This window comes from Castor canadensis, chromosome 7, assembly GCF_047511655.1.
Source record: "Castor canadensis chromosome 7, mCasCan1.hap1v2, whole genome shotgun sequence".
In the NCBI taxonomy this organism is placed as follows: Eukaryota; Metazoa; Chordata; class Mammalia; order Rodentia; family Castoridae; genus Castor; species Castor canadensis.
This window is the reverse complement of record NC_133392.1, coordinates 118309117-118321548: the sequence shown is the minus strand read 5'-3', so window position 1 is coordinate 118321548 and position 12432 is coordinate 118309117. Positions and strand designations below refer to the sequence as shown.

General features: G+C 35.8%; 1 long non-coding RNA gene across 2 annotated transcripts in view; it reads left to right on the top strand.

Annotated features, from left to right (window-relative positions):
* LOC141424936 (uncharacterized) overlaps nt 1-12432 on the top strand; it is a 158588-nt gene that overhangs the window by 52825 nt on the left and 93331 nt on the right. The window lies entirely within an intron of this gene.

The following is a 12432-nucleotide window of genomic DNA, read 5'->3' as shown; positions in this document are numbered from 1 at the left end:
CACTTTGGTGTAAATAAAAATAATAATTCATTTAAAAAACTCTAAAGATGCTTCTAAGGTCTTCAGAGGGGTAAATGAAGAAATGATATCTGTATCAAGAACAAGAAATTATTGGAAGAAAACTAAGAGGATAAGCATGACGAGGATATGAAGATATGAAAAAAAAACCTTTTAAAATTCCAACATAGACAAATATGTCTGTTTAAATTTCTTTACATCCTTATTTAATGGGTAAAACTCTTCTTTGAACAACAGTGAGGATAGCAATAAGGTCTTAACTAAGGATATAGCTCAGAAAAAATATGTGAGACACTTAGAAAGTTTATTGATATATTGGGAAGGTGTCAAGATGTCCTATAGGATAATATACATCTCAGAAGAGTCCTAAAGGAGAGCCATAGTGGTAGTGTACCATGGCACATGCCTAATCCTAGCTACTTGAGAGGCAGGGGTAGGAGGATCCCAACACTAGTGTGAGAAAAGCATGAGATCCTATCTAAAAATAAACAAAAAGCAGAAAGGGCTGGGGTTCTGGATCAAGTGGTAGAGCTGTTCCCCAGCAAGCACAAGGTCCTGATGTTAAAACCCCAATACTGGGGAGAAAAACAGAATGCCATAAAACATTGTTGAAGAAAAAATGTTTATGATATGTTGGATAAGAAATTTTCACCAAGCTGTGAGTCTTTTAATTAAAGTAGCTCCAATACTAACAAAATAAATACAAATAAATCCCCACCTAGATACATCAAAGATAAAACATTTTTACAACAAACATGGTAAAGAAGAAAGATTTTCTACAAAATTGGCAATTATTCTGACAGCAAACTTTTATTAACAACAAGAAATAACAGAACATTATGAGGAAAACAGTCTCTTAAAGAAAGGTATTATGGGAAATCATTATTCAAAAAGCAGGGACAAAAAACACAAGTCCAAAGCCCAAGCATACAATGAGTAAGATCCTTACTAAAGGAAGTAGCAAAACATACATGTAGGCAAGAAGATTTGTCCTAGAAAAGAAAGAACATCAAGCCTTTTCCTTGGGGAAAACATGGACACACGAAAAGTCCTCAGTTATTAGAGAAATATCATAAACTTCACAGTTTTCTCAAAATTAATCTATACATATATGATTCTGGTTGATATTTTAAAAATGAAACTTAAGATGACCATAAAATTCATATTCAAGTTAGGAACAGAGGATAGAAAAGGTAATTTGAAGAAGAAAAATGTTGATTGCATTTTTGGCCACCTGTCATTAAGACATAACTTTAATCTAAAACATTGAAATGACATGGTATGGAATAGGCCCAGGAACAAACAGTAGAGCAAAGGAACAAATCAGAAATCCCAGAAGCAGATCCAATTAATTATTGATGGGAGCTATATATGTAATGCAGAAGGTGTTTCATATCAGTGGAGAAGGGATGTTAGCGATATGAATACTTTTAAATCTTTGTAGAACGTAGTCATATATTATGTGAATCTTTGTGTATATATATATATCTGAACTTGGAGGAATATAATAGGAAGCCAGAGTCTTGCCATAGACTAAGCTATCTTTTCTTACCATTATTTATCAATAACCAATATACTAATTTGTGCTTGCTTTATTCTATGACTGAGAATTCAGAAATGGAGGAGAAGGGAACCATGATTAAGTATCAACAAAAATCTTGCCCGTAAAGGGATAAGAGTAGTGCTACTTCATAGAGTGGCTGTGATATTGAAAGGAGTTTATCAGTGTAAAAGGTTAGTTTAACAGATGATAACTGTTAGGATTATTGCTGCTCCACACTCCCTTGCTTATTGAACGGTTTTGTTGTAGGTAAAGAGTCTTGGTCAGAGAGTTATGGACCGCAGTCATTGCACCACTTACAAATGATTTAAGAGTAAGATGTAAATCCCAAAGTAAACCACTTTACCATAATTTACCTAGATAATGTAACAAACTTCATGACTGGGGCACTAGTGTTCATTATTCTTTCAACAAATTTTTTTCCTAGTTCCATGCTCTGAGTAACATATCCACATGAAACTATAAATAATTATTTTCAAACCGTACATGATGTTTTGACCATCAGAAAAATTTCTTCCCACATTCATCATTTCCATGCGCTATATATATTTTTCCCCTGGATTTTGTTTGCTGCTGTTGAAAGCAACTTGTGTTATTTCTTTACCAAATTATTTCAGTCTGTTGTCATTAGGAATAAAGAAATAACTGAGGCCTTCTTAAAGTTAATGGGAACAAATTAATTTGACTCTGCCTTTCTTACTGAGACCCAGAAATGTTGTGATGTGTCTATTAACTCTTAAATTGATGCCAAAATTGTTGTAATGTGTCTATCAACTATCATCTTGATGCCTGAGAGCAAGTGTGGGCCTGTGAGCTTTGTTGTATTAACTCATATTTCATGCTAATGGACTTTTATATACTGTATTGTGTTTTGTTTCCTTAGCAACACCAGTGCTTTGTCTTTTTCAAAGGCAACAAATCTAGTGTTCCTTAAAGGAGTATTTGCTTGTAGAGTAGGTTCTCAACAAATGAATTGATCAGAAACCTATCTTAGAGCATATTCTGTTACACATGTTTTTGAATGTCAAATATGTCCTTGAAGTATGCTACAAAGAAACTTAAAACATAGTCCATGAACTTGGGTGTCAGAGAAAAATCTAATGAGAGAGAGAGAAAGGAAAAATAGAAATACGGCCAAGATTGACATTTAGCACAGAGTAGGAAGAGATTTAGTCTCTGAGAGACTTCAGCCAAGGCTTCAGAGAATTCTGACATGAGAACAGAGTTTTTAAGGATGAGGTTCATCCAGCAACTTGGGTCAAAAACAAGATGCTCAAAGTTATTGTATTATGAAATACTATACTATTTCTGAAAATTAAAAGGTTTTTTTCACACATTTATTTAAACTTTCTCACTAACAATAAATACATATGTGTATATTTAAAACACAAATATTTTCCATTTGCCTTAAACTGTTTAACTTGCATAAAAAATGGCCCTCAAACTCCGTGGCTTAGGACACAGTGGTTTGCCATTGCTTATGTTTCTGCAAGCCCACCAGCAGTCTGTAGACAATGGATCTGGTGTGTGTGGGGCTCTGCTCTGGCAGCTCTGCGCCATGGGACCAGTGGGCTGTCTGCGAATGTCCTTCTTCTGGTGATGGCAGATAATGAGGAAACAGAAGGGCATGGCTACACTGTTGCTTCCACCGTTTCTCATTATCCCAAGCAAGCTACATTGTTAAGTTTCAAGTGAAGGGCCAGGACGGCAAGCTCCACCGGTGATGAGGATGTAGTGCATTGGGAGGGTGGCTGAAAAATCAAGGTTGTTAACAAAATCTGCTTCATACCTCCAGCAAGGATTTGCAGAAGCTTACAGCAAGTGGCACAGAAGACAAGAGGCTAGTCTAAAAGACACCATTTCAATAGAAACCCCAGGGCACAGGAAAATGTCATTAGGCCTGGGCATGAATTCTGATATTCCTGATATCAAGGCAAAAGGAGAAAGAAAATAAGTGTCTGAGAAAAGAAAGGGCACCAATTTATGAAGAAAACTAAATATGTACACACATATCTAATTCACCAATATATTTACTCAAGATGCATTTCACATAGATTATGGTTAGACAATGAGCTGTTAAATATATAAGAGGATAAGTTCTTTTTAACTATCATATTAGTGTTGTACTGGAGGTACATTGTGACATTTACAAAAGTTATTACAATATATCATAGTTGAATTCACCCCCTCCATCATTCTCCTTTATCTTCCCTCCCCCAGACAAATTCTTAATCTAAATAATCCATCCTCTCTTCTAAATACGGTTATTTTTTTTAAGTTGAGATCTGAGAAATTTTTCCCTTTCACTCATAGAATCATTTGTATGTAAGGTCTTTTAACCATAGAAACAGACCGTTCCCTTTACCTCTGAAAAATACTGTACTCTTCAGCCAAGAGAGACCAGACAAAGATAACCAGGCAGATTTTTTTTCCACCCCTAGTGTCTGACGGGATGACAAAGAAGTCTGGTCCTTTGGCCAAGTTGTCTGCCAACATTTCACTTTTTTTCACTTGCTATTAGTTGCATGGTCTCAAGGAAAAAGCAAAACAAAACAGTCTTTGGCAAAATCTGGACTATGTACCCTCCCACTTAATAAATATTTAAGTCTATCTGTTGTCTCACATCCTGTGTTAGTTGGTATGAGAACCAGTTTGGCTATTTCATATAGAAACAAACATGTAGATATGTGCCTCTGGGCTAAAATCTGAAACAATGGGGAAGCCTTGTCTATGTTTTTGACTTTCTCAAACAAGTGGCAACATGGTGAGGTTGAAAGGGTTGGGCCTGTGACAACCTCTGATTGTATCCTGGTTATTTATTCTGTGTGCAACTGAAGCATTGATTAATATATTTCAGTCTCAATTTCTTCATTTGTAAAAGTGAAAACAATGATATCTAGCCAAGCATGGTGATGATGGTTAACGTTGAGTATGTGGGTGTGGCTGTGTATCTGGCAGAATCAAGGTGGTAGCACATATTGGGTAATAACAAATATTAGAACCTTTCTCATATGAAATCAAGAGGAACATGCCTTATCTACTAACTAAACACAAACTAAGAACCTGTGACATGTCAGAGTAAGTAAAACAAACACACACAAAAAAACCAAAATTATAAAAGCACAAGTGCGTTTCTAGTGCTTACACAGGAGAAAGATTCAACTCAATGTTTATTCTTTTCCCATAGTTTGCATTCATCCATTCACTCATCCATTCATCCCCCCATCATTCACACTCATTCTGTGTTAACATTGTACAATTAAAGAGATTTACCCTCCGTTAGCTTATAGACTAGAGGAAACAGAGAAAATCAGTTACAAACCTTTTAATAAAGCTTACAACAGAGAATTTGACCAAGGAGACGATAACAAAAGTGATTTGGAGATAATACCTTTGTCCACAGTTCCCCTTTTGAGAACCCCCTTATAAATATCTAATTCTGTTGGAATTGGGTCTTAATAAATGGCTCATTTTCTAAGTGGCTAAACTGGCAATCATCTGGAGGGGAATGTTGTATGCTAAATCTACACTGATAAGTTTAAGCCATCATCAATTTTCACAAATTGTGTAGATGAAGTGATTTTTTAAAGATCACCATTTCCAGTTAACTGAAAGCTTTGGTAAAAATATTATCCTGAAAAATCTATAAACACTTCACCCTCTCTCTGTTAATTGTTTTCTCTTTTCTTTCCCAAACACTGCCCTTCCATCATCTGACTTCACCTACTCATTCTTAATGTCTAAATGTAGGTTACCTCTTCTAGGAAAACTTTGTGGGCTTTTAATTGTTCACTTGACTACTTTCAAAGTAATTTTGCATCTAAAATAATTGTAATTAAGGCCACCATGAAGAGTAGTTGTTTAGGTTTCATACTGTACTTTGCAATATTCGTGAATGCCGCCCCCAATGTGGCAAAATACACAACCTTCACAGCTGTATGTATCTAAACCAAGCAGAGAAATTTACCCTTCCCACCAATTCTCTTCTAATTTTAATAGATTCTGAAAAGAAATCAATTATGAGAAATATGATTTTCAAAATCTGAAAATACATAGAAATATTCACATAATATAAATAAGTTTACATTTCTCTCATCCTCTACCCTCCTAGGCAAAGGTAACCACTATTAACAATTTGTTTCTTTCTCCCTGAATAGTGTTTAACACAAACTTTAGGTTTGATAGTTATTAACATCTGAATAGTAACACCTAGAATGTTGTCATCATCATGTCATTTACAAATTTGATTCCCTCTGTCTGAAATGCCCTTTCTCTCTTTGACTTTTGGCAAACTTCATCATTATCATTGAATCTCAGCAAAGATATTTACACCCATACAAGTTACAACACATCTCATCTGGCTTAGATGACTCCCCTGACCTTCAGGTACGCATATTTACCTTCCCATTCCCTTTGGTTACTTTAAATTGACACCCTCAGAAGCAAAATTTTCTCTTCTGATATACTCTTCAGCCTCTGCACTATTACCTGCCCAATTAAAGGAGTCAGAAATCCAGGTGTCACCCTCATTCTTACCTACCTCTCACCTTTGCCACCATCCCAGCCTCCAAGTTCTGTCAATTTCCCTTCTCACTTTCTCTTGAATCAATTTATTTCTGTTTCTACATACACCATCAACACTGTCCAAGTTATCATCATTTTTTGTCTGGATTATTTTAACTTTCTAACCGATACTCTGGTATCTGCAGTTGTACCATGAATCTATTCTATACATATTAGGCTGACTGCTTTTCTGAAAATGCAAATTCAATGTATTATTTCATTTCTAGAAAACAACCTGTGGAATTGATTACTTAATACAGCCTCTCAGGGCCCATATAAAAGGGCTCCTTCCAAGCCTTCTAACTATGTCCTTCCCTCACCTACTGTATCACTTTTCTTATTTTAGCTGCCCTGTTCACCTTTCAGTTTGGTGCTACTAATATTGACTAAAGCAAAATCAAACAGAGGAACAAATCAGATTAGTGACAGTAACATTCAGTTCTTTCCATTAAGGAGGAAAACCTTAGCCAGATATGCCTACAGAAACACCTTGGGTTTAGTTTGTCTGGTCTCAACTCCTCATTGCTGTGTTGTCCAAATTCTTGGGCTCTCTTTCTGAGTCTTTCACCCATTATGGGCTAAGACAGCTTCATTCTGGAGTTCTAACATTTGTAACAGGGCTCTCCATTCTATTTTATAGATAATTTTTAACTTTTGCTCTTGCTTTTTTTAAGTGTTTACTTCAAATATTGAGGATTCTTAAAAGAATTGATATGGAAGCTTCCTTGCTTCTCAGGCAGTAACAGTTGATAAGTAGAAAGTTATTACTGATGAATCTTGGCTATTATTTCTGTTTATGGAATACAATAGCCTTTGCTAATCTGTGTACTCAAGCCAGCTGCCCAAGTAGTTTTTATTTAGAGTTTTGTATTTGGTTTCTGTCTGTTTTAAAATTATTAATTTTATATTGAATGGCAGGAAGAAGTACTATAAGGAAGGATAAATTCTTAAATGAAGGTCCAATATTTAAAAAAAAAAAACCTCCTTCATTGAGACACTCCTGGACAGCATTAAATTTCCCATAAAGCTTCATTAAAGCATCCTCTTTGTTGCCCAAGTTCATGATTTGATTGTCTAACCAGTTCAGATTGACAGACTTGTGAGCTATTGTTCTACCTGACTGGTGAGAGTGCACTATTTCAATTATATTATATGGAGGAAATGTTTTAAGTAATACCAAGTAGGAGATTGCTAATTACATTTCTCTCTGAATCTGCTATTATTTTAAGGACTGATTTCTTTCCCCTCCAGCTAGCAAATCAACAACTACTCACTCACTTGAATAACCTACACATTCTACTCCAAATATTGCAGAATTTTCAAGGCCTCGTTCCTTCTTCTCAGCTAATAGAGACTATTTGCTATTTTGACATTTTCTAATTTTTTCTATTACTTTGCTTGGAAGAATAACTAACCCCACTTGGTAATGATTAATAATAATTGGCTAGCTTCTTGTATGGTTCTTTGTTTTGGGGGTGTCATATTTTCTTTTTATTTAAATGTTTAACAACTTCCCAGATTAATAATGATTTCCTTCAGGGCAGAAAGCTAGGTCTTTCTTCCATTAGATTGGCAGGAATATAGATAAAAACTTGGACATGGAGTTGGTATTTTATAAATAATTATTGCTTATTCTCACTTTAAGTGGAAAAATATCCATCAATTCATGGTCCGAAACACAAAAAGTGATTAAAGTATAAAAAATGTACGGAAGAGTTAGGAATGTGGATTTCAGAGCCAGAGATGCTGAACTCTAAGTCCTGTCTAAGCTACTGGTGACTATGACCTAGGTAAGTAAATTATATTTCTATGTCTTTGTTTTCTCATCTGTAAAGTGCAGACAATAGCATCTATCTCATAGTTTGATGAAAACAGAATGAGATAATGTGTGTTAGTAAAATACTTATATCCTATATATGACAATATATTGATAATATCTAACAATTGATAAGAAGAGTACCACCACTGGTAGTATTAATGTCAATATTGAAAGATAAATATTTTTGGCATCAGACTCCACTTCTGTGTGATCATTAATTTTGATTGACAACTTGATTAGATTGAGAAACACCTAGGAGATTAGTAAAACACACTTTCGGATATGTTCATGAGGCATGTCCTGAGACACTTAGATCATGAAGGTTCTCGCCTAATGAATGCTTAATTTATTTATTGATTCAAAATTTAAACAGATTTTTGTGAGGGGATGAAACTGTGAAAGGTGGGACCTAGTTGGAGGAAGTAAGTCACTAGGAGTGTGTTTTTGGGAACTATATCTTGCCCTCTTGTGTTATGCTCCACTCTGCTTCCTGTCTGCCATATTGCAAGCTGTTCTGCATGTTCTCATCACCAGGACGACTGAAACTGTGAGCGAAATAAATCTTTCCTCCCTTAAGTTGTTTGTGTCAGATATTTTGGCACAGCAATGCAAAAGTAACTAATATTTTGGAATACTTATTGCATTACTACCCTACTCCCAGCTTTATGAAGCTATGATATACAGACTTAAAATGTACATATCAAAGTATACAGCATATTTTAGTATATTTTGTGTAATTATTTTTCAATCAGGCTAATTAACACTCCTATCACTCCGCATAAGTATTATTTGTGTGTGTGTGTTGAGAACATTTGTTTTCTTAGCAAATTTCAATTTGACATACATAATATCATTATTAACTGTAGTAGCCATGTGGTATACTGTAGCTCTATAACTTATTCATCTTTCAAGCTGAAAGCTGCTAGTTATATGGCCTATGCCAGGTAAGATTCCTTGAGAAGCAGAAGACAAAACAGGATTAGATGTTGCACAAGAGACTTGTTGGAGGAAATGATTATGAAGGATAAAGATGGAGGGAGCAGGAAAGGGTAAGTGATGCCACCCTGACAGGTGTGAAGGAAGGGTGTGAAAGAAGGAAGCTGGGTTAAAAGATGCAGTTGTAAGCACAGTTCTGACAAAGTCCTGGCTAGGCCAATGTAGAATCGCAGAGGAGATTTAGAGAAGTCCTGCACTGGGCAGAAGTGGAATGACTCAGGACCATTGGCTGTGCTCTGTCATTGCCAGATGGCAGTGCAGGTAAACTGTGGCCTTGGTGTGAATGCCAAGGCAGATCTGAAGATGTAGCAACAACAGCATCTTGGCTTCCTGCAGCAAGTTTTCCTGAATGCAGATCTGAGCAAGATGCCTCCATACCCAGCGCTTGATCTTAGATCCATTATTCCACCTGTCAGTGTATCTGCTATCTGTGACATGAGGAGAATAATAACTACTCCATGGCAATAAGGTGCTATTTCACATAGATAATATAACCTAAGGGACCTGGAACATATTGAGTGTTCAGAAAGTGCTCATTCTTTTCCTTTCCCCCTATTTATTTTTCATCTTCTACTCTAACTTCCCATCCCTTAAATATAGACTCCTAACCTTTTCTGAATACTTCTAATGTCAAGGTTCCAGGGAAGAGCTCAACATTAAAAAAATCTGCTTTTTGTCTTGGTCACCCAATCTTGGTTAAAATGTACTGGAGTTGAATTATCCAGATAATGGGTCTGGCTCTCTTGTTCCTTTATCTGTATAGACAGTCTTGGAAAGGCAAAAAGAACAGAAAATGAAAAGCAATTCATATTTGGCATTAGTTTCTTTTTCCTTTAGGGACTAAAGCTTACAACTCTTTGAGATTAAATACTTTATGGGAACATTATGTCTTGGATGCTTTGTCTTTTTTAAGTCATTGAGGCACATTCAAGAAATAGAAGTATTTAGAACTGAGAAGATGAGCTGAGTAGGGAAGGTCACTATCTTGAGTTTTTGGGGTTCTTAGAAAGAAATCCTTCTGAATTTGACCCCACAGGAGAGCATACAGAGGGACAGAGGTTGAAACAATTACATATTGCTGAGAAAAACTGAAAAACATAAAATGTAAATAACAGAAGAACTTTTAGGCAATGGCAAGAAGATATGTAAATGCACATAGTTTTTAAATGATTCTTTCTACACATATTATTTTAGAAATGCACTTTGGGGAAACACACTGCTGTTGTTTTTACCTTGATTATAATGTTCCACAGAGGTGTTGAGCAGCTTCAAGACCCTTTCACAAAGAAGCTCTAACTTTCCCAGCTTCAAATGCCTCCAGTGTAAACTGGTTATTTTCCAAAGATTACACAATGTTGTGTGGTTGTCTTTGGGTGCATTAACATATAAACAAAATTTTTAAATGTAAGCATCTCTTGTTTCTTGGTTAAGAATATTTGTTCCAGAGCTGGCTTAGCAAGAAAGGCTGATGTGGCTTGAGCCTGTGCATTTGGGATGTTTGTTTGCTCTGAGTTGCTTTTGCGTGGCCTTCTGTCTTATGGGGTGGGAGAGAAAGAGCACTTGGGGTTCCAAGATGGACTATGGAAGCACTATGTGGTCAGATACTCTGCTTAACAACTTTGAGAATTCCTCACTGCTTTCAGAAAACAACAGCCAGATCATTTGGTCTATGCTTCTTTTCTCCATAGTGACATATCTCAGATGACTAAAAATGACAAAGAATAATGCAATAAGGACTGCTGTGTTTATAAATCAGCCTTGCCAGATCTTCACATTTTGCTGGATTGCATCATGTTTTTTCTATGACTCTGAAAGTGGGAGCTAGAGTTGCAGAATCCCATGTATCCTTCATCTCATTCCGTTACTGCTCTCCCTAGAAGTCACGCAAGACCTGAGTTTGTTCTCCTTCTACTATAGTTAGACTATACCCAAAAAGGCATTTTCAGGTTTAAAAATGTATATACGTGCTATAGTCCTTATAGTTAACTGAAGTTTATGTCTATGCCTGGTATAAGATATAGATACAATTTTATTTTTCTTTACAAATGAATAGCTAATATACTTCTTCCTTCTCTACGTATAGCTCACAATCCTTCCTGTCTGCTTTTATAGATTTGGTCAGGTTTTTATTTTAAATTTATTGTTGGGTCAATTGTGGTAAGCTATGTTTTTCTAGGAAATGGTCCATTTTTTCTACATTCTCAAATGTATTGTCTATGGAATAGCTTTCATATTTTTTATTTTCTGCTATTTTTATAGTTATGTCTACTGTTTAAAAATTCTTAAGACCTATGACTGACCTTTACCTTTCCTTTGTTTTACAACTAACTTCTTCAGAGTTTTTAATTAAATTCATTTTGCAAAAATGAACATAAGCTTTCAATTTTAGTGATCTAGTGTGGCTTTGCTTCAGTTTCTTTGATTTCTACTCTTATGCTTTCATTTCTTCCTTTGGGTTTCCTTTGATTTATACTTCAAATTTTTTCCTAATTGATTAAGTTTTAACCTTAGCGTTTTAACTCTCAGGCTTCTTTTATAATGTAAGTTATGAATTTTTCTCTAATTACTATACTATTTAATTTCTACTAGTTTTGATATTATCATTCACAAAGTTTATATTCTTGGGTAGAGTGGTAGAACATGATAGATGGAAATTAAATTAACTAATGAATTAGTAGGAAAAATATATCTTCTAAGTGATAACTTTTGAGGGAAAATATGGCAAGGAAAGGAAGTAAGGAGTACTGGGATTGTGAAGGAGCTTCACAACTTTAAAGAGAATTATTAGCCAAGCCCTCTCTCACAAGGTAACATCCCAAGGCAAAATCCCTAAGGCAGTGGAGGAAAGATTCATGCTGATATGCAGGAGAAGAGCATCTAACCAGAGGAAGGTGCAAATTCCACGGCTCCAGCAATACCACTCTTGGGGATATACCCAAAAGACTGTTACTCCAGAGGCACCTGCACATCCATGTTTATTGCGGCACTATTCACAATAGCCAAGTTATGGAAACAGCCAAGATGCCCCAGCACTGACGAATGGATTAAGAAAATGTGGTATCTATACACAATGGAATTTTATGCAGCCATGAAGAAGAACGAAATGTTATCATTCGCTGGTAAATGGATGGAATTGGAGAACATCATTCTGAGTGAGGTTAGCCTGGCTCAAAAGACCAAAAATCGTATGTTCTCCCTCATATGTGGACATTAGATCAAGGGCAAACACAACAAGGGGATTGGACTATGAGCACATGATAAAAGCGAGAACACACAAGGGAGGGGTGAGGATAGGTAAGACACCTAAAAAACTAGCTAGCATTTGTTGCCCTTAATGCAGAGAAACTAAAGCAGATACCTTAAAGCAACTGAGGCCAATAGGAAAAGGGGACCAGGAACTAGAGAAAAGGTTAGATTAAAAAGAATTAACCTAGAAGGTAACACCCACGCACAGGAAATCAATGTGAGTCAATGC